This window comes from Saccoglossus kowalevskii, chromosome 5, assembly GCF_978046115.1.
Source record: "Saccoglossus kowalevskii chromosome 5, keSacKowa6.1, whole genome shotgun sequence".
NCBI classification, from domain to species: domain Eukaryota; kingdom Metazoa; phylum Hemichordata; class Enteropneusta; family Harrimaniidae; genus Saccoglossus; species Saccoglossus kowalevskii.
This window is the reverse complement of record NC_140645.1, coordinates 13072621-13099667: the sequence shown is the minus strand read 5'-3', so window position 1 is coordinate 13099667 and position 27047 is coordinate 13072621. Positions and strand designations below refer to the sequence as shown.

Sequence of the window (27047 nt, the reverse complement as noted above, 5' to 3'; positions counted from 1 at the left end):
GGGAACAATAAATGGCTAATAATTACCGTAAGCTTGAAAAAGTATCTGAATATCTGTAAAGTTAGGGGAACTTGCACACCAGTATCTAATTTGCATATTGAACTGAATCTAACTACATGTAGTAGAATTAGGGGGAGCATATACATGATGGATTCTGCATTGAGAATAAATATGAATATGAGAGGAGTTAGGGGGTTTAAATATAAGTATCAATTTCACTTTAAAGATAAATCTGAATATGAGTGGAGTTAGGGAGCTTGAATATAAATATCGATTACAATTTAAAGATAAAGCTGAATATGAGTGGAGTTAGGGGGCTTGAATATTAATATCAATTTTACTTTAAAAATAAATCTGAATATGAGTGGAGTTAGGGGGCTTGAATATAAATATCGATTACAATTTAAAGATAAAGCTGAATATGAGTGGAGTTAGGGGGCTTAAATATTAATATTGATTTTACATTAAAGATAAATCTGAATATGAGTAGACTTAGAGGGCTTAAATGTGAGTATCAGTTTCACTTTAAAGCTAAATCTGAATATGAATGGAGTTAGGGAGCTTAAATATTAATATTGATTTCACATTAAAGATAAATCTGAATATGAGTAAACTTACGGGGCTTAAATGCAAGTATCAATTTCTCTTTAAAGCTAAATCCGAATATGAGTGGAGTTAGGAGCCTTAAAAACAAGTATCAATTTCACTTTAAAGCTAAATAAGTATGAGTGGAGTTAGGGAGCTTACATGTGAGCCTCCATTTTGTATTAATTTAAATGTGACTAAGAGTGGACTAAGGGGCTTACTACAAAGCCATATTGTTTTGAAGACCAAAACAACAACATTGCTAGATTAAAGTTGCTGACTGGTTTGCGATGTGAGTTAAGATTATTCGATGATTGGAACAAGTTGGGTCAAATCAAACCCAACAGGAAATTTCAAACTAATATTCTGAGACAAATTGAATATCAAAAGAAGATGCGATTATATAATTTCATCAAATCATATGAATTGCTGTATGACAAAGTTATCCAAATAAATTAATATAAATGTATGTACTGACGTGGTCTCACATGTCTGGACACAGCTGCTCACAGGTGTGCATCTAGTGCGTAGAATATCGCTTGTAAAGTCACGCATTTAGCAGAATGGCGCACACTCATAAAAAAGGTTTGATCTAACAAGTTCCGTCCATGCAATGATTTCTTATAAAAGCAACTTAGCTGGCATTGTCGCTGTAGTTATGTATGAATATGAATGGAGTTCTACATCAGATCCATCACACATCACACAAGTATCTATGTGCAATAGCATTTGAACAATGCAAGATACATGTATCTGCTAGATATTAATACAAAACGTTTCAACAACAGAAGAAACAATGGCTGTATAAAGGGCAATGATGCATTCTGGGAAATCAGATGGATTGCTACACTGAATGTAACTACAAAGCTAAGGTATATCACTCCCGCTAAAATGAACGAGCTGATTAAGCTTTACTTTACTGGATTAATCTAGCCTTCCTCGCGACATGAACGCCACTTATCCATCATTTGATGACAAACAATAGAACAGGTTAATAGCTTCCGTGGTAACCAGGTCGTGAAATGTCAACCCACTTTGAAACAATGCTGGAGGTTAAACAGCGTTGACACTGTTCAATTCATGGATGCATTGTTTCCGGAGTGGGATGCCGGTCACAAATATCGTGATTAGTTGAAACTATTATAAAATCTGACAGCCTGTTCTAATTTTTTAAGAGACTGTAAATTCATTTAACGTCTGTGGTATAATACAAGCTAGACTCTACACCAAAACAACCCACCCATCCACCCACAGTGAAACCCGCCAAAAAAAGTTTCTGGTAATTATTTTTTCTAAAAATTTAAAAGAGATAATACTGATTCTTTCTTTGTTGGAATGAACAACAGGAGACGTGATCTATAATCAATTATATGAGATTTACTATATAATATATTTTTTTTTAGCTGGAATTAATTTTTTGAAAAGACATTTTGGGTGTTTTGTATTGAATTTATTTTCACTGATTTTTGATGAGTTAAATGTAAAATATAGGGAAAAAAGGTATATTCGCTAGATTTTATTTTCACTGAATCATTCCATCAGCGAAAATAGTGAAAATTAATTCCAAGCGAAAATAAAGTATTGTATACTATATGATTTAATTTGATTTGATTTTGACATGGACTTGAACTTGACGGATGAATTGAGGGGTATTGTCCCAATGCCAGAGCTTGATTTGGTGCCCTTGTCTTGGCAATTTTATACAAATTTTGTCTGATAAATGAGTGTCCTCATCTCCAAAGTTCAAGCTCTGATGATTATACGAAACTATATTTTTATATAAAAAACATTAAATGTTTAAATATACGTCAATATTGTTTGCGACATTGAACACAAAACCAAGTTTTTAACACAAACTAAGCCTTCACATGTTATTAAACAAATGGTAATCCAGACATGAAGCCTATGGGAATAAATAAATTATAGAAAAACCAAATATGAAATGTTGCACCATAAGATTGGGGGGAGGAATTTTCCCTAATTCCTTGATTTTTCTAACATTTTTCTAAAACTTAGTAAACTTACAAACAAAATAACATCAAATTAAAAAAAAAAAAATTATCAATTATATAACTTGTTAGGCACAGAAAGAGAAAAAAAACATTTCAGGTCAAATAGTTTTCAAAAATCAATGTTTACAGATTTCAATTTTTTTAAATTATCATAAAACGTGATTATATTTGAATTTTCATGAACACAGAATTTCTCTTCTGTTTAAAAAAAAATTTAAAAACACAAAAGCAATCAAATACTAAAAAAAAAATATTTAAGTTCTAACAACTGAAAATACTGTCAATCAGGTAAAAAAAAAAGAGGGGTTAATTTTTCTTCATGTGATGTCACAGTGCCAGAGGGTAGATTTGTAATGCAGGCTCTTCAATTGGGGTTACTGAGCTTTGTAACAATCTAAGATGGCCGCCTGCAGTTGAACAGATATCGAGGCAACTTTATACATAAAGATAATTATGCAATATGTCCACAGACATATGAAAGTATTCCAGTGTTGCTAAGCAGGACACGTTATCACGAACAGACAGACATCTTTTTAAAGTCAATTTGGCTATCTTCAATTTTAATAACTGAATTATTCCCACCAAAAAAAATCACCTCTCCAATAACAATTCTGAAAGCATTATCATGTTTCAAATCTCCTGGATATTGAAAAAAATCATATTTCCCGTTTTCTGAATTTATCTGATTAATTTACGATGAAAGTCTGTCAGCAGGAGTTGAGATTCTCAATATGAAATACTACACCGAGGTTAATGAAAAAAAACTTGATAAATTTTAGTATTACTGTCATACATGTACCAGCGATTATGATGAAACAGACATCATCAAATTGATATTTGACAACAATGGCCACTTCACATAAAAGTTTTGTATATGATATCATTGATCTTAGTATTTTCATGTCTAGGAAAGTATAGTTGTGGCTTGAGACATAACATCAGTTTTATAATATTTCGTAAAATTTTAATCAAAAACATTGCAACAATGTTAAATTCTGAAAGTGCCTCCACCACACAAATTTGATGTTAGATTTTAATTAATTCTTTGAGCACCAATTTTTTTTTTATGGAAAAACATTAAAACTGTGATTGTGAAGATTTTTTATTTAAATATAACCATATAAAAATGTCCTAATCTTATCGAAATATGGTTTTAGACACAATTGCATATACAAGGCTAATGTCACACGAAATGAAATGTGAAAACTAAGGATCGAGTGCCATTACATTGAAATTAGATTTTAATGGATGGCGCCTTCTGGAGACCTAGACGTGACCCAGCAGCCATCTTTTTTCACTTGCAAGTGATTTATTATATAAAACGATGGAATTTTGCATACATGTATAGGCTAGGCTTTCAGTGTTCACATTTTGGCACTAATGACACAGGGAATGCTTTATTAAAAATAGAAAATCAAAAAAAAAAAGTTAGAGCTTTAACATCAAAATATGGTAATTAATTAGTACTTTGGGTCAAAAAAACTGTCAAACCTTTTCACTGAATAAACCCAAATATTTTGATCAATACACTTTTTGCCAATAAGAAATTTTGTTCATTTGGTCTGTTAACAATGCACATTTCAATTGAAAATATCATCACAAAATAAACAAATCTGAGATCAGTTCACAGGAGGTACTATATATGTACTATATCAAAGCCATGTACCTATATGTACTATATCAAAGCCATCAAACTTGCAGTTTTCAACATGAAGTCGAAAAAATCACTTTTTACCAAAAATGACAAAAATATTCACCAAAATTAGAGAATTAAAGATATCATCATGGAATGAACAAATCAAAGTAAGGTACATATACACCAAGTAGCAAAGCAATCAGGCTTGTAGTTTTCAAGAAGAAGTTGAACAAATAAAAAGTTGACGCGAACGACGATGACAGAAAGTCAACAGCGGAGCTAGAAATACTTTTGGCCGGAATGACATATAAAGCATTAAAGCCCCATACCGGTACCATATGATAGCTGTCACCCCTATACTGGATTAATCTCGCCCAATCCAATCCACTTTTGTCAATTTCACATCCACTACCAATTTCACTCATTAAAACACAAGACACACTTGGAAATTTGTCATGCTCATAACACAAAAGACTTCCCAGACATTGTGGCGACCGAAAAAGAATACATTGAAAATTACCTTGATGATTGCTGACGAGCAGGTTTTTTTATTAAATTCTCAGGTTCACCACATCCTATACTGTCGCATAACAAACCAATTTACTAACATAACAAGACAATATAATAGCATATTTTTTGAACTTGAGTGTTTTCAATTAACAATGGTCCTCCCAGACACAATGGTGCCAACCATTAGGATGCATTTCATTTACCTTTCATCTTTTGTCGATATCAATTTAAAAAAAAAAAATTCCCAATGTCATGTTTAAATTGATCTATATTTTCTGAGGTAACGATTATTGACAATTTGTCTGCACTTGGACGATCCATTAATTCAATCACAAAATGAGATTGATTTCAAAGAACAGCATTGATATTAATATACCAGATCTGATTTTAATTTTTTAAATAAACAAATAATTCTTATCATACAAATATTTGAACAAATATCTGACAAAGATTTCCTTGACAAATTATTGAAAAGGAAATTTTGTTGATGAAAAAGATATTTTTTTAAGAGAATGCACATTAACTTATTTTTGTGTACAATTATGGCATAGGCCTTTTATCCAATCAGCAAAAAGAAACACTTTTAAATGAACCAATCAAATGATCTCTCTTTTATAGTTTGTATAACAGGAACACACTTATTTTATTTATCAATTTTGTTATGGCTATACGTAGTTTGAAATCTGAGTCTTTAGTCGGCCCAAGCATTTTACCACACATTCCACGCCTATAGTCAAAATGATTGGTTACAGTTACACCCTGACAGTGAGTTTGAATGGCTGATTACAAATTCTGTAGCTGCAAATTGGTTTCATACACTAATATCTTCGGCTAGTTGGCTGAAGATACAACAGCTGTGGTGGAGGCAATGTTGGTTTCAGGAAGCCAGTCTCTAGATCATTATCAGATTCCCTGATGATACAGCTGTAGAAAAACAAAATTTGTGGCCACAGTAAAGATACGATGTATAAATAAAACAACATTTAAAACCCATCCCTTTTGGATCACCTGTTACCACAAGAAAGCCGTTATAAAATTTACCCACACTGCAGTATACAGTAGCTTGCAAATGCATCAATCAGCATTCCTCCCTTCCATTACAGGGGGCCTATCAAACTACTTACAAACAGACTCTCTGTGCCCTCGTTCAAATGCTGTTTGCTTTCACAGCGATTACTACGCTTTGTTGCTATATTTCGCCAAAGTATGTTTGTAGGGTAGTAGGAAAAATACTACGGTGGACGAGAATGAAGTAATCATACCATAAACAAACATGAGGATAACCAGTTGACAAATTTCTTAAAATCAATATAATTGGTCAATGAAAAGAAGGATTGATTCATATTTCAGTATGTTATTTTCTGCTGTTTTTCATTAATCCTAGCAAACTTGATAAATACCTCATGTATGTTCAATAAGGAAATCGTTTGGAGCTCTTTGGTATTTTTCTCTTGAACAACCCAAGTATTTCGTAGTTTTACCTAACAATTTCACTATGAAGTTTAATACCCGGTACTCATCAATGAAACAAAAGTTGCAGGAATATTTGAAAATATTTTGTGTTTCTGAATGCACACCTGGATGTTGTAAATCATTAAATTTTGGGGATTAGACAGTTTAATTTTATTTGCGAGGACAACATTTTGCAAAAATTGCTATGACGTTGTGTCTTTACATAAACTTGAAGAGATATTGTCGCGGATACAAAATTTAGCAAATATTTTTCTCTCATGAAATTGAAACGGCTACCAGTATAACTCCAGGATTTAAATTAAGTATTCAACCCATTGGACCATAATTTTACCAGCCAACAATTTGGTTCAATATTTGTATACTTATAATATTTATATATTTGTAAATTGCATACTCCACATGTAAGGCCAAAAAAAATATGTTGCCCTCAAGTCGGAAAATTGAAAAATTGGGTTGTCGTCAAACTTTTTTTTTTTTTTAAACTCGTGAAAACTAAGGATATTGTAAATAGCCGAGGTATATGGGGAAAAAAACGCAATCCGATATTTCATATTTTTCGGTCGGTCGTTTTTTTTGGCCTAATGCTACTGCAGCAAGTTAAATTACTTTATTTACACTTTGAATTTATTTTTGGCAACAAAATGAATCCATGAAAATAAAAGCCAGCGAAAGTATCTTTTTTTTTTTACATTTAACTCATCAAAAATCAGTGAAAATAAACTTCATACAAAACAGCCAAAATGTATTTTACAGAGAAACAAAATTTTAACTAAAATAAAAATAGTTAATGTAAGTAAGTGCATTTTCTAAATATTTATTTTAATAAATTTATATTGATATACAGTAATGTTAATTGAAAATGGAAAATTTCAAAAAACAATTAAATAACAAATCTCCTTATGGATTCAGAGAAACAGAAATTTTATTCTGCATGGCCAAACAACAAAAGGGTATTCAAATATTTATAGAAACTGAAGAATAGTCAAAAAATGTCTATAGTTTGACTGAAATTTGAAATAAATTGTTACTATACCAACAGATAAATCTTTCAAAAAACATAATTTTTACCATGAAAATTTAAATTTTGTACTTTGTTATGTATTTTTCCCTCAAAGTTTGAACCAAAGTGTAAATTTTTTTTCCTTGGTTGCGGATCTTGATCTAATTTTTAAAAAAATAATGCAGGTTTATTTTGCGAATGGCGACAAAAGTTTCATTTGGCGTGAAAAAAAATGTTTAAATATTTTTACAAACAAAATTCTGTGCCAAATTTTGTGCGAAATGAAGTTAGGTGACCAATCATTTTTTCATCAGGATTTTGAGAGCAGCAGTAACAATGGTAAAAATGCAGGAAATACAGAAATAGGTGGTAGCCAAATACCATAGTAACTAACATGGTCCCTCTAAGCCTTATAATTTGCACACTGACAGTTCAATAAAATTGAAAAATTAAATGAATTTTTTATTTGTTTTTTGAAAGCTTATTTTTTACTTTATAAACTCTGTAAAATGGCTTTCAGTGCAATCCCATCATTTCACTGAAATTGATCCTTATCTACTACGTTCTTATCCATTCTATTTTCACCTAACAATTTGTATTCATATGAAAATCAATAACCGACATGTTCCATAATTTCAATAATTCTTTCTCGCTTCAAGCTAAAAGCTTTTTTTACCAAAAGTGTCAAAAGATTTACAATGTTTCGTTCACCCTTCATCAATTGCATGGCCTGATGTGAAAATGGTTGCCGCGAACAACAAAGAACGAGAAAGATAAGAATAGATAATAGTCCTTACATATAAGTATGTTTTGCCTGAGGGAAGGATCAAGCCATTTCTGGAAGCGGGTATGAGCAAAATGTTCAAGAAAACATTTTTAATTCGGAAATTGTAAATAAATATGTATATATTGAAATGTACTTACTGTTTCAAAGTAGAGATGACATTTAAAATTAATTTTAATATCGAAATATGCTGCCTATCATGACCCCCCCCCTTCCCCCTCCCACAAATCAAATAGTTTAGCCCAGCTGGTCTCACCTGAGGATGAATTGTGAATAGGGATGGTCGCTCTATTGTCCGAGTTTTCTTTTTTGACGCTTTTACTCAACAGTGACAAAATGATTGGTGTAGGATTTCACAAAAAAGGATGTACATAACTAAGATGCAAAACTGAAAACAAAAGTTTTCAATAAAAAAAATCTTAGATAAACAAAAAATTATACTTACTGTAAAATCTGTATTCGAAGCTGCGGCTTCTATTTAAATGCTACAATGCAGCAGAGAGAATGCGGATTCTATTAGAGCATCTATACATATGAGAAATGGTGAATTTTTGGTTCTCAATTGTTCAAAAAGAATGGGTGCGTCTTCTATTAGATGTGCGGCTTCTAATACAGATTTTACAGTAATTCTGCTAGCAATTCAAAACACTATAATTTTACATGCACAGTGAAGGAAATAAATGCAATGATGAGATACGCCTCTAGAAATCAACGTGTCAATAAAAGCAAATTACAGGATAGGACACATGCGTCTGGCAGATACTGACCAAAATTGAAAAGCGTGGGTTTCATAGGGGAAAGTTGCAACACCTTTTCTATACAATACACATAGCTCAATTTCCGTAACCTATTGTTACATCTCTTCTCCACTCGTCAAAAAACCTTAAAAGCAAATGGCTGCTAAAATATTGTTGAGAGCGAGAGCAACAAAATTTTTATTTTGACCCTCATGTTGTGTTCCATTATCTCCCAACATAACGCCCACTGATGTATATGTAACCATGGTAATTGTAACGAACGTGATGGGGAGAAAGAATAGAACGCTATTTAAGAGCAAAAACAAATCTTGGGTTTTCTCATTGTCTTGGTTCATCATTTTGTACATTTTAGTAATTTGCTTTAATTTTTTTTTAATATTGGACGAAACAGCAGGGATTTTTTTAAACAAGGAAACAGGGGCGCAGTGCCCTCATGCCATGGCCATGCACCCCCTTACCCTTAGGAGCAGATCCTCTGGCAACCATAAAATTCTGATTGACCAGGGATCACATGTGGCCACAGTCTTCAACTGTGACGTGTCTGATAGTAAATTTGGCCCCAAGGAAGCCATAGAATGCTTCATTTTAACTTAGAATTATCAAAAACTCAACACCCTGGTAGGGAGAACCCTATCTCCCTAACTTGATGGCGTCACTGAATTGCAGTGCTCCCTCTTGCAGTTTTTTTCTAGAAAAACCCATGAAACAGAAATACTTTTCCCATTTACTCCAGGTTTCCAGTGTCATGGTAGTTTGTCGTCAAGAAAACACTGGATTAAATCATCAGACTGAAAAAGTTTCTCGGAATTATAAAAGGTTTATAGCGTCATTGAAGATACATGACATTAACATGTCTGAAGTAATCAGAGAGATGAGTCAAGTGTTACGCTTGATGAAATGATGATGTACGATTGCTTCGCGAGTGGCAATATGTTTTTCGCTCTGATTCAAGGAAAGTCTTTCTCGTCTACTGATTCAATTTGCAACACGCTTTTGTTCAGTTTTCAATACATTTCAGGGAAATTTCTATGGAGGAAAATATCTACTTTCTAAATCTTTTCTGCACTTATCAAGACGTTACTCCAAGACTGACCAGCTATTCATAGGTAGAGCAACAAAAAAGACGTTCCAATGGGAATTCTGGAGAAGTGAAAATTCACAAAAATCACTTAAATTTTTTGGCAATAAACGCATTTATAAAGAGACTTTTGAAATCATACATTTAGAAGCACTATAAAAATATGCACATAACGTTTTTTTTTTTTTTAATAATAGAAACATTTGGTCATACAAAATTACGGCCTGCTATGAGACTTAAAGCTCTTGTCATGTAACAGCAAATGATCAGAGCTAAAATTCTGGTTAAGGGACAGAAACAAAATTCATGCCTGAGATACTGAAATATTCTATAAAAATTGAAAATTTGGTATAGTTCTGAGGATAATTATATTTAATTTTATTCAATTTAACGATGAAAATGCAAGCAAGCATGTGCCGAAGGTATATGTACAGATGAAGTGCAAACATACTAAGTTTTTTTTTCATTTTTTTTTAAATACTGTTAATTAACTATTATTTTTGCGGAACACAATTTCTTTTCAAATTCTGGAAATTTGTTGAAGAAAATTGCAACAATTTTGTAGCTGTGGATATTTTACTGGGGTCTTTCTGAAATAAAGACTGAGACTCAATGTCATTCATCAAATTTCTTCCCCATAAATCCATAAAATCAATTGGAATATTTTTGTTTTGAAATTTAAGATATTGCCCCCCCCCCCAAAAAAAAACGTAATCATTTTTTTTTTTTCAAAACTGAAACATCTAAAGACTCAGAGAAATCTGTATTACCTCACTTTTGAGAACTATAACATGAAAAGAAGTTATACATCAAAATTAATTTGTTTCCACACATATATAGAAAATCATCAATTGGCCCAATTGATACAAGAGCGCTAACTTGCAACAAAGATGAAGAAAAAAAAGATGCTATAAAAATCATAATTGGTTGAATTGGATACTCTGAGTGTAAAGCTGCAAGATTAGTTGAGCCACAGACAGCATGCAGAGAACAAAACAAATCATATCAGAGGAAGAAGAAAAAACATTTAGCGTTCACTCATGCTTTTAATGTAAAGAAATTTTGTGACAGTATGACAGCATGTTCTGGTCATCAAATAGTTACTACAATCGGATGCTATTTGCTGTTAACAAAGTCATCACACAGACTCCTATTTCCTGACAAAGGACAGCTTTTTATCAGAAATATGATATCGTTCTTTGAATCTACTTAAAATGTCACAACTTGAGTCACTGCGTAAATAATAAAACCAACCTATTATTTCTCAAATTTGTCACCCATAAAAACTATCTGCTTTGTACACAGAGCTTCATACACTAACATCAATATGTAGTTGACAGAAAATTCTGTTCCAACAAGAACACCCTAGACTACTTTTTATGAGTTGCTTTTAAAGCCTACTTAACTTTGCAATAAATCTACCTGTAGTCTATAAATCACTCCCAAGCTCTGTTATATGGACAACTGATTCACATAATTGTTGTTTTCATTTATAAATAAACTCATACTTGACCAATCAGGTATTACCTTGCTTATGGCCAATCAGATTGGAGCTTTTATGAGGTTATCTGATTGGCTACTCACAATTCGGCTCTCACCTTTAACCCTGAACATGCAAACCAATCAGCCATCACTTGCTAGTTAGCTTGCAGCTAATTTGGTCAAAAATAGGAGGAAATATACATGTAACTTGGGAGGTATGTCTCCATGGAAACAGTCCAGTGAGAGACCTCGTAATAGAACTTCACATTGTCATTCAAGCGAACAAAAGAACACATAATAAACCTAGGGTATATTCAATAAGGAAATCGTTCATGAGTGCGGGGAGTATTTTTCTATCACATGATCCATTTTTAGCTAACGGCACTACGAGGTGACTCACCAGTGTAACTAAATGTTTTGTACTACTGACTACTGTCAAAATATCGTTTTTCTTGCCAAATTATTTTCAAAACAATTTTTACATTTTTATGTATTTTTGGTGATTTCTCAAATTGTAAACTTTAAAACAAATGAATACAATTCCACATTGTTATAGTTTGTGTTCAGAGTTTTTCAAAAAACAGTGGAGAAAATGTTTGAATAGAAAAAAATGAAATAATTCCCTCATTTTTTTGTGATTTTAATTGCCCGCTTTGTAACGAATCCTTATTTTGATGTGAATGTGTAGTGACAGTGACCTCCGACAACTGTCACAATAATGAACGTGATTATGCATGCCGATTACAGCATCGTGTGTGACTAAAACTCAACATTACAAACTTAAAAAGTGATTTCATTTCTACTATGAAAACAAAGGTTTTAAACATATGCACACTTGTCATGAAACTGCAGGCATGGTTAGTTGACAAGCACAATAGGTGACGATATCATATTGGACATCGGAATAACGACAGCTTTACAATGGGATTTATGCATGGCGAACGAAGCGGGAGTCACTGATACCTCTCAATTACCGTTCATTAATTATACATGTTTGAAAATAATTACAACAGCAGATGCAAGTATTGGGTGTGTCATTTGATAACAAGGAAAATTAACTTTTGTGATACAACAGCTGTTTGCGACATGTTGTGGCAAAGGCGAGAAGAAATTATCGAATTATCGGTCATATTATTCAGCGTAATTACAGTTCGACTGGTATATATATGCGAACAGAGAATTAAATGAAATATTCCTTAAAAGTACAGACATTTTCATTTTTTATAAAATATAAATCAACAATATTCATTTTCTATATAAAATTTGCATCCATAAATCTTTCCCAAAATTGCAAATGTTGTATCAAAAGATGAACAAATTTTAATTTGAAATGAACAAATTTCAAACTCACGCATAACATTTACATTTATTTACACTATTTTTTACTATTTTTAGTTGCTTTATTTTACACTATTTTTTTTTACCTTAATGTATCCACAGCAGATTGCAGTTGCGTAATAAACTATGATTATTATTAAACTATTATTATCAAACTCATAAAATTTTTATCAATATCAGACAAAACTGTGATCAAACCAAATTTTTATATATAATCCCACAATATTTTCTCTTATGTTCACGTCAGCAAACACATATGATTACCGACAGAGTTTTGTATCAATCCAAGCCACATATTACTCTGGCGGTAATTACGTGTGTATGCTGACGTCAACGTAAGAGAATATATCATGTGATTGTATATATGTAATACATGCATATTTCTACAGTGTGACATAATGAAACAGTGAAGTGAGAACAGTGAAACTATTGCTAAAATAACAATTAAATCAAATGTATCATTGCAATTACTATTATAAATTTTGACGCCACAACGTTCTATTTCATGCAAACATCTTGTGTATACTATACGATGATTTCGCTCGTTCAGGTCATTTGCTAAAATTTATTATAACTTTAAAACTTTTAAAACTGATTAATAATTTCCAAAATTTATATGTGAGTTTGCCAAAATGAATCCGTACAAACCATGGATACATTGTATCCAACTGCATATAACCCAAGAAGTTTCAGACAAACTTCTGCAATGTACATGTAATGTCCATATTTAGAGGTGCAGTCCATATTTGGAGCTGATGTCCATATTTGGAAAATGTGATGAAGCAAACCCTATTGGACACCAGTGCTTATAGTGCCTAGCTAGGAGGAAAAAAGCTGTGAGTCGAGTTTATCAAGCATTTCACTCCCTGCAGCTACTTTTATTGCAGGAATTCACTGTCTATTGTTTGGAACCATGTAACTGATATTGGTTTGAATTATTAAAACATTTATGTGCTGCAAGCATATTGCACTACAGCTAACTTTTCAATGGTTTATAGCTCAAAGACGCAACCTTTGTCAAAACTTCTGAACTATCACGTTTCTTTAATGGGAAGAAGAGGAAGACAGACACAGAACTGCCTATCAAAGCCCCAAACAGAAATGGCAGCCATTTTTTTTTAAAAAAAGGACATTTTTATGTACATGTACATTACTAGCCTTTTCACCCCAGTTTCCTCTTTATCATAAATTCACAAAATAGTCCCATTTATAGTCTTGTACTTTCCTTCAGAAAATTGGGACAAAAATAGCTAAATTATTTGGGTAAAAATTGACTAAAATTTGTTTCTGTTGCCTCCAAAAGAAAAAAGTGCAGAATAATTTGGGCGAGAAAGTCTGGTGGTGAAAAGGTTAAACAAGTGTTTTCAAAGAAGAATTCTAATTTTAATCAATCAAGAACTTTACACCATTATCCAAAAAAAAGTAATTATTTTTTGAAGAAAAGAAAAATATATTTTTCACAGGGACACCGATTATGTATTGAAAGTGAGAAACGGTGTGCATGCTCAGAAACAAACAGAACTATTCAAAAACAAAAAATAATAATAATGAATTCATTGCATTTTTTGTATTGGTTAACAGAAAATGAGTAGATATTTTGAAAATGTAAAAGTTTTGATAACTGTTTCAATCCTTGATACATCGTAAACAAGTGCAAGTGTGCTGGTACATGTAAAATAGTAAACAACCCAGTACCCCAGTATCATTTACAATTTAATTTTTAGCAAGGATCTCAAGAGTGAAGATTGACACTATCTTTTGTGATGATTCTACAAAAATAGTACCAGATGGATTCATCTTTGGGTTCAATCAACTGATTTATTCAACCACCTGTGAATATGAGGTAAACTAACCGATCTTTTAGACGACATTTGTGAGAATCTGCAATAAGTACTATACTATTTTTTTTTCTGAAAGAGTGATTCAGTGGAAATAAAATCCAGTGAATTTACTTTTATTTTCCAATATTTGACATTCAACTCATCAAAAATAAGTGAAAAAAAAAATCAAACAAAAAAAACTCGAACTGTCTTTTCAGCAAAAATAAAGTATTTTACAGTATGTGCCGAACAGTGCCTTATATGAAATTTGTAAAAAATTGTGTCACAAGAAAGCTCTGACATTTAAAGTTGGACTAGACAAAAATAGTGTTTCAATTTGTGTTCCAGTTGCCTAGCAACTACATCTCTAAGGAAGAATGAAAAGAGGGAGGAAACTCAGTGCATACACTTAACATTAAACTTGAATGACATACTGACAAGCTTACACTGATTTCTAAATGTCTACTTTGAGAAAATTATTTAATTTTTTTTTCCTATTTGAGTAACAATGCTGCACACTGAAAGACGTGATGCTATTACATACAATCAATCTCACAACCTGTCGCTCAAACCGGATTTTAGATTCCGCTAGTTTTCATTTACATACATCAACTAAGAGGCTTCTTTTATGAACTTTAGATTCCAGCGGTCAATGAATCGGCTATTAATATTACAATCACAATGTATACTGCTTTAAATCTCATATATGATAAATCACAGGAAATCTGTGCCACTTAAGCATGGACAAAGACAAGAATTTCTTTTTTTGTTATTGAGTTCCTTAATAAATAGTATTGACAGTTTCCTATCAATAGCGGATGGATATACGTGATCGGACGTTGGCTGATTCAACAATGACTTATACTTTACAGAGATGTCGTTGGCGCATAAAAAACACATCAACGTTGCAACAATTATTGGAATATCGCAGAAAAATATTTTCTTGCATTCTAAAAATGAAAAAATTGATGCATCAAAGGACTTACGTTCTGACTTATTCACACAAAAGAAATAGAAATTAAAGTCATCATCAAAATTAGTAACAATTAATTAATTAATTAATTAATCATTAGGTAAATTAAAAGTTGACAAAAAAGTGATGCATCAAGGCAATTACCCTATACTTGTGTTTGAAACGAATTCTTGTTTATTTTTGTTCTTTCTGACAACGTGGTTGGCATTATAGAGACAAAATTGTACATATTTTTGTTCATGTTTACGTCCAAAAGGTATGGAGATAGAACCCAAAGTGCATATGTTTGGACTATGTTCTTTTCAAAACGAGTTATCAGCCAGGCTAGTGGAATCCAGTTCAGCTTTAAGCGAAAGAGATGAAAGTTCTTTAAACTACAAGTCATTTTTGTATCAGAATCATTTAAAAGTACTTAATCTTATATAATTCATACTGATTGCCTGAATGCCTGAATGCGATATCGTTTCGGCATAAAAAATATCGCGTAAGGAGTGCCGGGAGGTTGTTTGGAACTTCAAACATATTGAAGTCAATCATCGGTTGCCCATATTTTACGGATACATTATAATAAATCTTTTCAGTGATTTCTTTACTAAATAATAATAAATGAAACTTAGAGACATCGTAGAAATGAGCTGAGCAAAAAAAAAAAAAATGTTCACTCAGCAGTCAGTTTACACTGATAGTTCCTTGAGTGGAGTGCGTTCTACGCATGATTTTTTTTTTACGCTTGAAGACGTTCTATTTCAAGCTAGTTGAAACCTGAAATTACGCAGGAAATATTGAACTTCAAACACAAATTTTATTATCGTTATTTTGTGTTAATTTCTTCTGTTCTAATGATTGAATTACGTATGACATTAATATTTCACTAAAATATGTGATTAAAAAGCAACTGAAATTGTAAAAAGAAGTTTCAAGTTTCGTGTATGAATACTAGTGTAAAACGACAGCATTTAGCCAAAATCTGCTAGTAAGGCGCCATATGACACAACACTTGGTCACTTTATTATGAATGATATATTCCATCTGCTCAACCAAAACACATACCATGTAAATTGTTATTCATGTTTGACATGTGTATCATCACTTGTGAGTAATATCTCTCTTTCATCATCAGTTAACATACGTCTATGAATACTAGTGTAAAACGACAGCATTTAGCCAAAATCTGCTAGTAAGGCGCCATATGACACAACACTTGGTCACTTTATTATGAATGATATATTCCATCTGCTCAACCAAAACACATACCATGTAAATTGTTATTCATGTTTGACATGTGTATCATCACTTGTGAGTAATATCTCTCTTTCATCATCAGTTAACATACGTCTTTATGACATATTAAAACTTATAGTATGTCACAATTTTTAGCGCCATCTTTGTTATTTAAAGCACTTTGATTCATTCAGAACAAGATTTCTCAGCAGTCGATAATTTCCAAGAGTTTTCAAGCATTTTTATATTTCAACAGATGGAAGACCCCCTAAGCTGCTGATAATAATTGATATCAGTCATAACGAGGACACATCAGCGAAGAGAAGGCTGTCACACATAATACACACTATGGAGAAGCAAAGGAGTCCTCCCGACCTCAGCATCCATTAAAGGTGTCGCATAAGTCGATCCGCAGATGGGAAAACTACTAATCCAATATTGAAAAGACAATTTAAGTGGTGAAACATTTCAGTCAGAGGGCGACAGATAACAAAGACAAATTACGGGGCTGTCAAGGTTCATAAAATGTCGGTTAAACCTCAAAGTGTTACAATGTTTCAATTGTGTGAGTGTAAAATCATGCATCTTTAGCTGATTTGCATACTTCTACTGTTATAAATACCTTGCTTGTTTCAGGAAGCCCTGAGGCGTGTACAATAGGACTCATTTGCATGGAAATTGACATGATAACTGATCTCACTGTCATCCTCTTCTATTGTACTATCTGGTTTCCATTGTTCCTTACATTACTTTAAGAATATCCAATAGTTTAACATTATTCTATTGTTTTACGCTGTATTCTATTGTTTTACGCTGTATTCTATTGTTTTACACTGTATTCTATTGTTTTACGCTGTATTCTATTGTTTTACGCTGTATTCTATTGTTTATCTAAACAGAAAATTGTTGAAATGTCAATTTTTGCTCACCATGTGACATGTTTTGGAGACAATATATTGATTTATGAAAAGAATTGTATTGTCTTATAATAACAACTTTATTACATCCTTAGAAATACAATGTTTCTATCAGTTAATAGCAATAAAGATTAGTTGTGATAACTACTACTACAAAAAGAAAGTTAGTTGTTAATGGGATAAAGCAAGTGTTACATATCAAATGGCATTTTCATTTCTTGATTGAAATGCATTATGAATATAATTGCCAATCTTTTTTATTATTACATCATATTTTGAAGTCATAAAAAAATTAAATTTCTGTCATTTTTACAATGAAGAACATATAATCAGATTTTATGATGTAATATTCATTAGAGCATGTGGGGATAAAAGTTACATGATTTGATGCACAGGATTAGACATGCAACTCCATCCTTTGACCCGATTGGTCAAGTTTTGCCAAAGTTGCTTCAAAAAAATGATAGAGACAAAAATAAAATTATTTACAATAATCTGATGACTCAGAGTAGAGTAACATAATTATTTCTTAGCATGGCCCAACTTCTGATAATTGGTGTAGCATATCCATTTAGGGCTAAAGATATAGGGCCATTTACAACAGTCCATATCGCGGAGATTTGTCAGAATTAATACTCCAACAAATCACAACTATGCTCGCTTAAATGAAAATGAAACAAGTGCATCTTTGAGCTACTTTGTGTTAATTATCTAGCGTACAATGCATATGCCAGAATTTCCATTAAAATCACGTATAAAAACATGGCCTTCTGAAAGCCTCTTCGAATAATCGAAATGAATGGTCAAAAATGGTGTTAGTCAGCAGGCATAAATAGAAAATTTTAAAAAAATACGTATATTATATTGTGCCCTGGAAAAAAAAATAAACATCAATTCTGATTGTGATGTGATGTTGCATGGTACGCGTCAACACTGTAGTTATTTTTATCTTGGTTGAGAAATTTTAAAGTACTGAAGTGGCACACTGGTATATATATACAGAGAGAGAGAGAGAGAGAGAGAGAGAGAGAGAGAGAGAGAGAGAGAGAGAGAGTTGATCAACTAGTAAAGATATTTCATTTTTTACTGGCAAGATTTTCAGTATCTGTTCTATGCATGTACCTTGGGTAGGGTGGATAAAAATGGATAAAAGGTGACTAACGAATTCATCAAAAGGATGAAAGAAATCTGGTTCATTCCACTCCACTTTCTCCACCCTCATGGCAATGCCTACCCACCCCCGTTGAATAATGGTTTAACTTAGCTCCTCCCAGTCAAGCTTATCACATTCAGACTCACCAGTCAGGTGTGCAAAAAAAAACAATGTCTATACATGTAACAGGGTCAACTGAGGTCAACAAATTTAAAATACAGTCTGGCAAACAATGGGGGACAATCCCACATCAGTTTTCTATAGAAACAGAGATTTCTTTTTTCCAAAACTAAATATTATGAATAATCGTCACATTTTTTGATGCAAACAATTATTTCAAGAGTTTTAATAATATGAAAATAAATTTTGCAATCTATGTACTGATTTTCAATACACAGAGATATAAATCATATTGGAAATAACAAAACGATGGTTACCATGGAAACAAGCATAATCCTTCTCCCTATTATTTTTTTTTATCAAAAATATAAAAAATGTGCAGTAGTGTGTTTAGGAATGAATTCACAGCCAAATAAACCATTGTCACCATCATGTAATTTTTCCTGCAGAAATACTGTTGCAAGATTTTGCCTATTTTTGTATAATTATTTGGCTAATTTTGGACCAAACGGGCATAGTTTACCATTTGAAAAGGCTCTACTCAAAATTTTTAAAAAAAAAATGTGGATATTTTGCGAAATGAAACAAAATTCAACTTTAGAGCTCAAAAGGTTAAAATATTTAACAACAGTTTTTATAAAAATATCTCATAATACAAAATTATAACAAATATTTTCAAAGAAATGGCACAGCTATAAGCTATGACACTGAAAACCCAAAATTTTAATAAATTAATTCGAATATTTGAACAGCAAAGATTATTATTTTTTAAAAACTATAAAAAAAAATTTTACTCAATTTACAACATCAGAAAGGGATGCATCCATGCATGCATTTACACAATTTTTCAATAATCCCCTTAAATCTATTAAATCCAATCTGTCAAACTAAATGGGCCGCTCCCAAAGATGCTATGTTGTTAAACGTTAATAGTTCGATGACAACACAGCTGTCTTCCAATACTTTTCACTGTTTTCCCAGAAGTATTGTCTTCCACGGTCGAACAATTAACTCTGCTTTGTTGATAGTTGGAGATGTTAGAGCAACGCAAACAAAGTGAAGTACTCTCGCTGTCAAAAATGTACTGTCACGTTGACGAGTATCTATGTTTACATTAAGCAGAATTTAAACACGAACATCGCTTTGTAAATATGAAAAAGTGAAAATTAATATTCTCTTGTGAGGGCAAAGTACATAATGTTAATTATTTGAAGAAATATTTCTTCTTTAAACTGATTTAGTGTCACGAACGTGATTTAATGTGTTTAGATACTAATACTTTTAAATTTGGCAATATTTTTACTACCTGATAGAGCCAAAATTACCATGGTACGAAAAGAGAAATATCTTGTACATCCCAACATTTCACCTGTGTACTGTATTTGCTCTATTAGTAGTACAGTCACTTACGTAAATGACAGTGGTGTGTCCATGGTCAAAATAAGTCATATTTTAATGATCCAGTATAGAATACTGTATTTGCTCTATTAGTAATACAGTCACTTACGTAAATAACAGTGGTGTGTCTGGTCAAAATAAGTCATATTTTAATAATCCAGTATACAATACTGTATTTGCTCTATTAGTAGTGCAGTCACTTACATAAATAACAGTGGTGTGTCTGTGGTCAAAATAAGTCATATTTTAATGATCCAGTAAACAATACTGTATTTGCTCTATTAGTAGTGCAGTCACTTACGTAAATAACAGTGGTGTGTCTGTGGTCAAAATAAGTCATATTTTAATGATCCAGTAAACAATACTGTATTTGCTCTATTAGTAGTGCAGTCACTTACGTAAATAACAGTGGTGTGTCTGGTCAAAATAAGTCATATTTTAATAATCCAGTATACAATACTGTATTTGCTCTATTAGTAGTGCAGTCACTTACGTAAATAACAGTGGTGTGTCTGTGGTCAAAATAAGTCATATTTTAATGATCCAGTAAACAATACTGTATTTGCTCTATTAGTAATACAGTCACTTACGTAAATAACAGTGGTGTGTCTATGGTCAAAATAAGTCATATTTTAATAATCCAGTCAGGCTATTAGTCAGGAATTTGCAACTGCCAGTCAAAAACAATTCAACTTCATAAAAAAATGTAGATGGTTTTAGATATATTCGGTAAAATTATCAAAGAACAATAGGAAAAAACAGAAAAGTGGGACAAATCTGCCAGTCCAAAATCAAAGTTGCAAGTCCTTTCGGTGGGTGGACTCGTGGCTCTCTGGATCTAGTATACTTTGTAAGAGAAATTTGCTCTATTTAATGTACATGTTCGTATCAATTGGAGACCTGCTTCCAATAGAACAAATGCGATACATTAGTAAAATAATTACAAATTTAAAACAAAAACTCTCATCGGAAAGGAAAGATGCATGACGGGGATTTTAAGTAATTTTATTTTCACTTAGCAATCAAACTAATTTTCCAATACTCCTAGGTACTGTTTGAAAAGTGACTATTTCCTGTGCTTGTTTCACAAAGGAAATTACATCTCAGTCAGTTTAGCATGTAACGCTGCGGCATCCGTACACACAATATACATTACAAATATTAAACAGATAAATATCGCCAAGAGGTGAAACACGCTGTTACCATAACAACAGAAATACTCCCTTTCTGACCTCGTGATGAGTTATCCAGTTTCAACCTAGAATGTTAAGAACCAAAACTACATCTATTTAGATTAAAGGGAACAATAAAATATGATATAAATCTTTATTGAATATATGTGTTGTTTTTTTATCAGCGAAGGAATCTGATAAAAAACAGGATGAGGTAACCTGCACACAATCATTTACAGTCATTTGCGCTACTTTGTTACAATTAAGTAAAAAATTTGTAGTAGTAAAAAATCTATTGTATTGCTTTTTTCATTTTTTTAGTAGCCTGTAAAAAAAATACAGCTGTTTTTTTCATTGTATACATTTATTGATTGTTATTTGTCTAGACTTGATATAATAGATGTGCACTCCTTTTTTTCTGTGAATAAACCACAAATAGGTTTTAAATATTTTGTTAAACAACATTTCTTTTTGTTCCCAATCCCCCCAATGTTCTACTCAGTTAACTAGCATTATGTATCAGATATTATTTTCATATTAAAATGAAAAACAATCTCAAATTGAGGGCAAGTTCATTGCAAGTATCAGATTTTTGTTTTCAAGTTTTCTTTTCCAGATTTTGAAATAACAAAAGAAATATCGAAACTTGAAAAGCATAAACAAATTGTCTTGAAATTTTTTCTTAGCCTTTAATTAATTCTACGTTTTATTATTTTCTAGTTCTTCTTTTTATTTCGTTGACCAACAAGAAATAAAAATCTTCAATTTTACGCTTTATAAATCCCATTGCATTGTATTGAATTGGTCACAGACAGCATCTTTTTGTCTGACTAGTAACAGGTGGGTAATCACTTAAAATTTTGAAAAAATAAAATAAATTATTCAAGTTCACCAGCAGATGATAAGTCAAATTACTGGTGAACTAATTTTTTTTAGTTTAGTAATCATATTTTCAATGACTCAAATACTCGAAACCAATGTCTGTTGATTCCATGAAAAATGGCTATTGTTGTGAGGTTGGTGTAATTAAACAGAAACGTTTTTTTCTAATAGAGCCAAGTACTGCAGGCATTGTTTGAACTTCACCGAGACATCAAATGTGATTGCCTTGATGCCATATAAGTATGCCTCGCTGATATTCTCTATGTTAGTTTTATTTGTCTGAATTTTAGCCTTTAAAATGGATGACCCTTTAACTTAAAATTTCAAGCCCTATGTTCGGCTGGTCAAAATTTTGTCAAAACCTTTGCACTTTTTCCAAAAAAATTTTAGTTTAATTTTTTCTTTTGCACAGAAGGTATATGTCAGCATGTCCACTTTAAACTACTGTATAAAATACTTTATTTTTGCTTGGGAATAATTTTTGCTATTTTCGCTGAAGGAATGATTCAGTGATAATGAATTCCAGCGAATATACCTTTTTTCCTATACTTTACATTCAACTTGTCAAAAATCAGTGAAAATACCCAAAAAGTCTTTTCGATGAAAATTAATTCCAGCTTGATTGAAGTATTCTACACTACTCTCCATACTACTGTATGATCCGTAGAAAACTTCCCACTGAGACTTGTACACAGCCCATAAGGTTTTTTGATTTTATACAATTCATGAAAAAATCATATCCAATAGAAGCTGTAAGTCAATTTTAGAAGACCCTTGCTAAAATAATCTTGTTGCTATACAAACTGATTTTATTATTTTTCAAGGCAATCACAATATTCAGTGACAGGTGTTCTGCATATACTGTAGAATACTTCATTTTCATTTGGAATATATTTTCGCTATTTTGGCTGAAGGGATGATTCTGTGAAAATAAAATCAAGCAAATATACTTTTTTTCCTATATTTCACATTAAACTTGTCAAAAATCAGTGAAAATAAATTCCATACAAAACGCCCAAAAAGCCTTTTCAACCAAAATTAATTCCAGCAAAAATAAAGTATTCAAGAGTAATGCAAAGTGTTGTTCAGACTCTCTGTAAACCCAAAACATTGTAAATATACAAATAGATCAGGATCTAGTCTTAACAGACACCAAGGAATAAACTTATAAAAATTATTGCTAGACTGTTTTCGCACACTTAAATTCAATGAATTTTCATAGACACTCAATATAATTGAGAATTCCAGACAATTGTCCACCTTTCAACAAATTTATACTAAAACTACAGGAAAAATTATGGAAACTCATAAAAAAAGAAAATCACTACGTCAGGTCTCAATTATGAATGAACACTGCTGGTTAAACAAAGTAGTATAATATTTAATGGTTGAATACAACCATTAAAACGAATTATATTGTATTTCCTATCACAAGCAATTTTATGACAATAGAGTCGTTTTATGAAACCTGACCCTTTTGTTTACAGTGAAGGATATTTATTTACTCAAGTTTATTTTAAAAAATTATAAATTTACACAAGTTATTGAGAGCATTTTAATAGGAAGAACTAAGGCTAAAAAACACAGAAAATTGAAAAACACCACAAAATCAGAAAAAGCAAATAAAAAAATGGGAGGGGTGGGGTAGGGTTTTACCTCCGTACAAAAAAATGCATTGAAATTTGACCAACACTGTGATAATAACAAACTGCCTAAGCTTCAACTAATTTGGGTAATATTATACCCAAAGTTTCTTTAATGGAAATTTTAGGAAATTCCTGCATTTCTAGATTTTACATGAGCATTATATTATAGTATCATCATACTGTTTTTTTAAATGTTATTTTATTGTTGACTAACATTTTCACATCAATCCTTTTATTTTCAGAAATCATTCAAATAATGTTTTCATCCTACAGCTGTATTTAATGCTTCAATCCAAATTTAGCAACGTTTTTTGGTGTTTTTTTCTTTTTTTTATTTTTGAGAACATACTTCACTTAGTTGGAAAACGACAATTGGAGAATCTTGGGAATTGAGGAAAGTTGTCATGTGCAGGTTAAATGAATTTCTGACTCATAAAATGAATGCATTTTGATTAAAATGTAAATGAAATGTCTGCGAGTAATTGAAAAGGGCGGTTGCAAATCTGACGTAAAACTCACATCATTTTGAAGTACGCTTCATAATCGGTGTTCGGGAACAAAGAAATTTGTCAGGGCTATTGTCAGCGCTGTTACAGACTTCACGCTATGGCTCATAAAAAATGAACAGCCCTCATAACTCATGTGGTGCTCGTTGTCAAGTCGGCCTTCACTGAACACAATATGGAACAGTTGGATGTGACACAAACTGCTGCGGGTTTACGCAAAATATCCATAAGATAAAAAACTAAGTGAAGCAAGAGTTCATTGATCGATGATTACTATCTTTTATTTTTTCCAACCTGACAATTTTCTGAAAGTGCACATCAATTCGTTTATTTTCATCGATGTCTGACTTTTATCATAACCCACAAGCCCTTTATATTAATTCAGTTAGTTACGTATTTGATACTGGATGATAGCATATGTTAGTTAGTTAGTTATGATTAAAAAAAAAAACTCAACTCGGGAGTAGGGAAAATGCATTTTATTTTCTGTAGAGAAAAATCTTATTTCCCCACTCTCATGTTTTTTTTTTTTTGTTTTTTCAATTTTATTTTTAAAAAGATGGCTTCTCTCCCCCCTCACACATTTGACCATAAACAGCTCTGATTTCCAGGGACTTGTTCTTAATTGGTGGGGGGGGGGGGGTACTTTTCAACTGAATCCACCTCTTCCATTTCACAAGAGACAGACTTTTGCAAATTTCAAGCGATGAAATAATTATGTGGGCCAGCCAACCATGCTGTCAACTAGCCAACATTTTACAGTTTCAGAAATTATATTTTTTTCCCAGATTCCGTGAATTCCGGACGGAATTAGTACCTAAAAGCCTTTTACAATCAATTTTATCACAGTAGACTGAAAAATAGATCAATTCTTTGTTGATACATGTATCCAATTATTTTTACATATTTAATTATCATGTGAGTAAAGTTTGCAAAACACAAAAATGAAACATTATTGTTTTTTTTCAAAAGATTCCTTTCAATGAATCTGGAACCGAATAGCATATGTTAAATTGAACGCTATCGTATTGGAAACATTTGATCTCTATTTATCCCTGATCTATGTGAGGGATTACCTGGCAGGACATGATTTAATAGCATTTCCAGACCCCTGTCACTTCATTATCTGGATCACGGTAAAAGAAGACAAAAGAGCTGTCCGGTTTTGCATCATTAAACTTCGACGGCACGCGAAGAGACGATATTTTATTCCTCGTCTCTAAATTGCGTTTAATAGCAGCCACAACGACGTGAGGGAAATTTAAAAACGCGATCGAAGTGTTAACTTGGACACAATGCCTTGAATCTCCTGGGTCAATTTAATTCCTGTTTTTAGTGTTGTTTTGAATAACGCCGAATCTGTCAGCGAAATCAGTGATTCCCCCGATAAGGTGGCACGATTCCATTATTGTTATAAAAAAAACGCGTTTAAACTAGATTCACAATTTTTTTTTAAAATGTTTTGTTATAGGTTTGTGTTTGAATAATTCATTGCAGTGAAAAAAGTTCAAGCGTTTTATATTAAAAGGAAACGTTGACAAGAAGTCCAGGGCGTTATTACGTCGGCAGATGCGTATGGTTTTCACAGATCACCGGAGTGGTATGTCCCACAGGCCTGAGCTTCGTCGTGAACATCATTATCGTCATTATCGCTTCACACTCTCGCAAACCGTATCCCATCTTACACGTTAAACTCGGGACTGGTGTGTTGTGTTGTGTTGTGCAAAAAAAAAAGTAATGAAACACTGAGATTTATCATTAGCGCCAAATTAATATTAAAAACGCGTAAAGTTTTAATCACGGCGAGTTACCACTACCAGAATTGATATTTAGTGGCGAACCAGCGAATGCGACGACAAAAAAGTGCGTCCGAATCGCGTACATTGATGTATTAGTCATACTCCTGCTTGGTAGCATCACAGATTTTACTAAACTGGCGTTAATCAATAAATTTGCAGTGACAACGCCGTATTGTTATGGTTTGAAATGAAGCGAGATTTCTAGACTCGCCCCCTCCTCCAGCGATCGCCTGCAAACAGAACGGAAATGTGATGGGGAAAAAAAGCATTACCTTAACGCCAAAAAGTACCAAACTGTTGAGCCTTGAAACCAGGATTTGACAATATCCGAAGAACTATAGCAATTTGATTCCAAACTCGGTAGTTTCCTGTCGAACACGCAAGACAACAACCCGAACGCTGAGCTCACACATGTGCCAGTCGCAATAACTGAATTCATAAACCGGAAACAGACTGGCACACTCCATTTTATTAAATAATAGGGGTGGCGCCGTAACAAAGGAGGGGTCCGGAGAGCGACAAATAAATGATACGAGTATCCCGTAATTGGTACAATTTTCGATACGCCGCTGGGAAAATGGGCTTTTTGGTCGATTAGTTAGTTTTCCGAGTTTAGAACCTCATCAAACTTTCATCAGTCGGTATAATATACCTTTGTTAAATTTTTTATGGTGTTCATTGAAAACTTCCGAGCAAAGAGACGATCGTATCGCTAAGTATGAGAGCGGATGATGACATAGCCTTTAGAACACCCAAACTACCGTAATTTTTGTCCTCGTCATCC

General features: G+C 32.4%; 1 long non-coding RNA gene across 1 annotated transcript in view; it reads right to left on the bottom strand.

Moving 5' to 3' along the window:
* Positions 1–26707, bottom strand: part of LOC146745527 (uncharacterized) — a 148087-nt gene extending 121380 nt beyond the window's left edge. The window contains exon 1 of the long non-coding RNA XR_014929411.1: positions 26536–26707. This is a non-coding gene — a long non-coding RNA (uncharacterized LOC146745527). The remainder of the gene's footprint in view (positions 1–26535) is intronic.
* Between the last annotated feature and the right edge of the window lie 340 nt (positions 26708–27047).